This window comes from Penaeus monodon, chromosome 39 (genome assembly GCF_015228065.2).
Source record: "Penaeus monodon isolate SGIC_2016 chromosome 39, NSTDA_Pmon_1, whole genome shotgun sequence".
Classification (NCBI taxonomy): domain Eukaryota; kingdom Metazoa; phylum Arthropoda; class Malacostraca; order Decapoda; family Penaeidae; genus Penaeus; species Penaeus monodon.
Genome location: NC_051424.1, coordinates 25121145 through 25128644, shown reverse-complemented (window position 1 = coordinate 25128644; position 7500 = coordinate 25121145).

The window sequence follows — 7500 nt, the reverse complement described above, 5'->3', positions numbered from 1 at the left end:
AGAGCATGATGTTGATTTTAATGTCAATTTAATACTGTATATGTATATATATATATATATATATATATATATATATATATATATATATATATATATATATATATACATATATACATATATATTTTTTTTTTTCTTCTTTTCTACTTCTTCTTCTACTGGCTTTAAGGCAGGGGATACATAAAAAAAAAAAATTATATATATATATATATATATATATATATATATATATATATATATATATTTATATATATATTCAGTATTTTCCCCTGTCCTGAGTCCGTCGGTTGATTTATTAATCCCTTTCCCATATCATCTTTATAATGCGGCGTTATTATAGAAATCGTTAATCACCGGCGCAAACAGGCAGTTCGGCCGACGAGATGGGTGCTTAACGAGCATTGAAATCTCCAAAATGGTTTCGTTTTCCCTTTTTTTTTTTTTTTTTTGGGGCATCGTTAATTTCGGAAAATTGAAGTTCGTTTTCTCGTTTTGTTTCTGTGGTTCAGTTTAATCTAATACGGGTAAAAAAAAAAAAAAAACTTCGGGTCAAAATGGAATTATTTGTATGACGTTCGTGATTATATATATATATATATATTTTTTTTTTTCCAAAGAGTATAACGTCTATTTGTTTTTTGGGATGATGTTAAAATAATGATTGAGTTTATAATTATTATTTTTTTATTGTTGTATTTCATTCAAGAGAGTTGGATGAGTGTTGTAATTTCTGATTTGGTAAAATGAGATTTTTTTTAAAGATTAATTATTATTTAGATATTTGCAATATGCCATTGAGTGTGAGTGTGTGTATGAGTGTGTAAGCATGTTGTTTATGTGTATATGTCGATGGGCGTATGTGTACATGTGTATGTATGGGTGTGGATGGATGTAGGCGTCTGTGTGTACGTGGATAATGTAGTTGTATGAATGTATGTCTGTCCATATTATGTTCGTATGTGTAGGTTCGTGTATATTTTCTCCCTCTCGTAACATCCCATTTTTTTTCTTTAACACTCCAAAATGAAAAAAAAAAGTCATCATCAAAACATCACCACTATGAAAGTCATCACTAAAAAGTCATCACAAAAAAAGTCATCAAAAAAGTCATCACAAACACAAAAAGTAATAAAAAAGTAATAAAAAAGAATCATCAAAAATCACAAAAAAAGTCATCACAAAAAAGTCATCACTAACACGAACGTAGCGCCTCTTACCGAAGTGTTACACATAGATCACCCACTGACCACTTACCCCCCCCCACTACCTAACCCCCACCCCCATCCATCGTACCCTTCCAACCACTCCTTCCAAACTCCCCCTCCCCCTCCCCCTCTCTCCCCTCCTCCCTCCCCTCTCCCATCCCACTCCTCTTCCCTTTCACCCCTTCCCCTTCCCCCTCCTACTTCCCCTCCCCCCCCTTCCCTCCTCCTCCCCCCCTCCCACCAACCACACCTCTCTCACCATACACCCTAAGGGCTACAGTGCGACCCTCACCATCCCCTATATATCCTTGTCAGCCGCCCTAAGGAGGTGCGTTCTGGCGTGAACAGAAGGGGGTGAAAAGTGGGGGGTGAGGTGTTCTTATCAACGCAGTTATTGGAAGCCACAAACTGAAGTATTTGTAAAATCTTGGAGGGTTCAGACGACGGACCCATTAAAGGTGTGTGCGTGTGTGTTGTGTATATGTAAAAAATGAAGTATATGTATAATATATGAGGGTAGATATACTGATAATATAATGCAGTATATAAAGTGGTGTGTGGGTATATATAATATATATATATATATATATATATATATATGATAGATATATATATATATATATGCATATAGTATATGTTATATATATTATATATTATACTATATATATTATATATATAATTTTATATAAAGTATACATACACATACACACCACACCCACACACACACCACACACACAAAAGACACACACACAATATACAATGTTATTGTATATATATATAGATAATATATATATATATATAATATATGATATTAATATATATATATATATATATAGATATCTATATATATAGTATGATATATGATATATAGTATATATAAATATATATATATATATATATATATAATATATAATAATAATGATTAATATTTATATATATATATTATATATATATTATATAATATATATATATATATATATATATAATTATAATTATAAAGAATTATAACTATAAAGAAAAAAGAGAACAATACAGCATAATGAAAACAATAATAAAAATAATGAGTTTAATAGCAAAGTGTAAAATATTGCTATATAACTAACATGATAGATAATAATATTATGTATTAATATTTAATAATACTAACAATAATATATATATAAACGATGTAATAATAATAATACTGATAATATAATATAATATGATTAATAATTGATAAAATAATAATAATATAATAATAATATTAAATAAAATAATACAATAATAAAAAATAATAATAATGATGATTATGAATGAATGTATGATGTGAAATGATTGTGATGATGATGATGATGATAGAATAAATATACTAACAATAAAAATAATGAATGATAAAGTAATATTATAATATAATAATAATAATAATAATAATAATAGTATAATAATGATAATAAATAATAATATATAAATAATAATAATAGTAATCATAATAATAATGATGATAATAATACAAATATCGAAATCCTTTCCAACAGCTACAACCTGAGGAATAAACCAAATACCAAACACAGCCCTTAGTGACGAACAAGAAATCCCTGGGAAACAAAATTCCCTCCGCAAGAACCGCGACCCGAATCCCCAGCTGATGGAATGAACAACAACTGAACACGAAGAACACAAGCCATGGAATCTAATACCACAGAGATGGCCTCGTGGACCAACAAGAACGGAACCGGAGAACGAGATCGAGAAAGGCAGCAACGGCGAGGTACTCAGCATGAATGGGGGAGGATTCCTGTGTTGGGGATGAAAGGAATGGCCTTCGTCGGATGGAAATTCAAGAACAAGATGGAGAATTGTGTTGGAGAAGGTGGTTGGGGAAGGGGAGGAGGAGGAGGAAGGGGAGGAAGGGGAGGAGGAAGGGGAAGAGCAGGAGGAGGAAGTAGAGGAGGAGGAGGAAGGGGAGGAGGAAGAAGGGGAGGAGGGAGGAAGGGAGGAGGAGGAGGAGGAGGCGGAGGAGAAGAAGAAGAAGAAGAAGAAGAGATGAAGAAGAAAAAGAAGAAGAAGAAGAAGAAGAAGAAGGAAGAGAAGGAGGAGGAGAAAGAGGAAGAGGAGAAGGTAGAGAAGAAGGAGAAGGAAGAGGAGAAGGAGGAAGAGGAGGAGGAGAAAGAACATTAATAAATAAATAGATAAATAAGTAAAGAAATGAATGAATAAACATATAAGTAAACAAATATATTAATAAACAAATATAAAAAAGATATAGAAACAAAAAAAATTAAAAATGAAGAAACGAAAATGTAGAGACTCAATGAGGCAGTGGAAATGAACAAACAACAAACCCCGATCTTTTGAATTTGTTAGAAATGAACCAACTAACGAAGACAAGGGAAAGGCTATAAGAAAAGAAATATAAGGAATATGAGGCAACTGAGGATGTGAAGAGAAAGAGAGGAACAGAATATAACAACGACGAAAGAACATCTTCAATATCAAATGCTCAAACACAAATAAACACGAAAATTCCAAAATAGAATTAAATATTGCCGACAGAACAAGAACTAAAAAAAAAAAAAAAAAAAAAAAAAAAAAAAAAAAAAAAAAAAAAAAAAAAAAAAAAAAAAAAAAAAAAAAAAAAAAAAAAAAAATATATATATATATATATATATATATATATATATATGTTTTGTATATATATATGTATATATATATGTATATATATGTATATATATATATATATATATATATATATATATATATATATATAAATCTATCTATATATACAGAACTAAAGGTAAAAGAGGCGACTGAGAATATACATAGAAAAGTTCTGAATTGACTTATGCGAAGAAAAGAAAAAGAAGGAGATGGAGTAAAACGAAAGAAGAGAATGTAAGAAGAAATTAAAAAACACACAACAACAACGGAACGATATAATTACTAAAGAAAGAAAAGCAGTAACGAAGAGAATAAAGATTTAGAAATCACTTGGAATGCAATAACTTTGCAAACTCCTGGTTGCGATTCCCAGCACGGAGATCTTGCAAAAGAGAATACACAAAGATGATGATGATGATGATTATTCCAATTCCCAGCTTCGCGAATGGAGTTATCGATGCATGGCCGACGAAGGTCAAATGCAATTAAAGACCCAGAATATTGCGCTGAAGGCATAATAGCTTTGATACATTTAACACCGAATCACTGGGAAAAAGTAACACCAAGGGGTACAGGCCTATAACATGCTTACCAACTGTTTAAAAAATAATTACAACAATGATTGAAGGAGTTTATAGATATCTAACTGATATAAAAACGGATGCAGTAGAGGCTGCTATGAGGGAAAATATCAGCTGATAATAAACAGAACAATACTGGAAGAATATGAAAAGGATTTGGCAACAGCGTGGATTGACGTTCGACAATGTACCGCACACGTGAATATTTAGGTGCATAGAAATATATCAGATAAATAAAACACCAATGCGCATTTTGAGAAGAAGAAAAAATGGAAAACAGTGCCAATCTTGCAAGAAGCAACACAGAAAACCAGAACCACATCTATACAAATAAAAAGTGGGAAATATCAAGGGGATTCTCCATGAAAGGATGCAAAAATTGTTACTAACCTGAAAGGAGAAAATAATTGTCACCCTCTGCACATGGATGACCCACATATACACGCTAAGGATAACAAACAATTTCGAATCACAACAAAACAAAAGGAATCAGTATCGATATAAAAAATGAAACTTGGACTTGATAAATGACCAAGCAATTATAACAAGACCAAACAATTATAGAGAATGCGTTTACATATCCTGAAAATAGACGAAATAGATAGAACAGATAATTGAAATGAATGGTATGGAAGAGAGAGAACGATACTAAAGAAAGAATTGGCAGTAAACACGTTAGCTATGCCAGTAGTGACCTATGGCTTTGTAATAATAAAATGGAGAATACAGGAAACAGAGAAAATGAATATAACAATGAGAAAGTTATTACCTATGTGGAACGTATTTACCAACCTCGAAATTATTGGGGAAAAAGACAGATGAAATTGGACTAGTGGAATATTTGGAAACAGCTGATGATGAACTCTTAAAGCCAGCATGGGAGTGTGAAGGAGCAGAAGAAGGTTCAATACTACAAGGAGAAGGTTCAGTATATAAAGGGAAGGTTCAAATATACGCGGTGAAGGTTTAGTATACAAAGTAATAGGTTCAATATATAAAGACAAGGTTCAATATACGCGGTGAAGGAAAAGTAAATAAAAGGGAAGGTTCAATATACAAGGTAAAGGTTTAGTATACAAGGAAAACAATATGCAATACTACAAGGAGAAGGTTCAGTACATAAAAGAGAAGGTTCAAATATACGCGGTGAAGGTTCAATATACAAAGGAATAGGTTCAATACTACGAGAAGAAAAAAGGTTAATGAGGAAACGCCATCAAGATCTAAAAGAGAAAATTAAGAGACGAAATAATAAGGAATAAAGCAAAACAGTGAGCGGAAAAAACACTAAAAAAAAGAAAAAAGAAAAAAAGAAATCAAGAAACGGATATTAAATGGAGAAACAAAAACACAGGCGATTGAGACAAAAGGCTGAAATGAGAGACAAAGCGCCTCATAGCAATTGCACAAAACCGGGCACTAGTGATAAAATAACATCAAACAAAAATAACAAAAGCAAATAATTCGATGGGTAGAACATGTGAAGAAAAAAGAGAAGAGAATCAGGAGATCATATAATAACAAAAACAAGATAAAAGAGAGAAAAAAAAAAAAAAAAAAAAAAAAAAAAAATAATAATATATATAATATATATATATATATATATATATATAAGAAGAGAAAGAAAGAGAAAGAGAAGAAGAAGAGAGAGAGAAGAAGAGAAAGAGAGAGAGAGAGATAGAGCGAGAGGGAAATAGAGAGAGATATTATAAAAGCAGCGACACACATTTATCGAAAAACAAATACAAATGAATAAAAAAAAAAAAAAAAAAAATATATATATATATAAAAATATACATATATATATCATATACATAATACTATATTATAATAATATATAAAAATATACGACCCAAAAACACAAAACCGTAACAGACATACACCAACCATAAAAACCTAACATACTACTGAAAAAAAAAAAAAAAAATGCCAATCAATAAGACACTGCAATCCCACCAAGAAAACGAAAAGAAAATAAGAAAATATTAAGATCTGGAAACACGAGCAATAAGTTAGACACTAAGAATATACATATTAGTTGCAGGAATCTTTGCAATGATCAAAATCTTAAGGAAATTTTAGAACGTCTTAGAAAAACTCCCAAGAGGCATCAATAAGGATGATTTGCAGAAGATTGCAATGTTGGGATCAGTGCACAATCTGAGCAAGATCTTCGCTATTAAATGATCAATGACAATTTAGTTTCAAGCCGATGGTTTAGGGCAAAAAATCAATGATAATGGTGATGATGATAACAACAATGATAATAATAGCATGATAATGACAATGATGATAATGATGGTGATGGTAGTGGTGGTGGTGGTGATGTTAATGATAATAATAATAATGTTATTAAAAACAATAATAATAATATGATAATGATATATGATAATATACTAATACTAATAATTATAATAATAACAACAATAACAACAACAACAATAAATAATAAATAATAATTATAATAACAATAATTATTATAATTTTTTTTTATCATTATTATTATAATGACAATAATAATAGCATTAATAATGATAAAATTATCATTTATCATTATAATCATCATTATTATCCACACACACACACACACACACACACACACACACACACACACACACACACACATATATATATATATATATATATATATATATATATATATATACACACACACTAACACAAACACACACAACACTACTACACAAAACACACACACATACAACGCGCAAGCAGCACTCAGACTACACACACACAAACACACACAACACAAATACACACACAACACACACACATCAACATTATATATATATATATATATTATATATATATATACACACACAACACACAAACAACACACGCACACACAACACACACAACACACACGCGCCTGCACGCATCAGCACACACACACCACACCAAACACCACAATCCACACACACCACACACACACACACACACCCACCACCACATATATACTTATATAATATATTATACTATTATTTATATTATATATACCCCACTACACACACACCCACCCATCACACCACAAATCCATCACCCACACCACACACCACCCACGC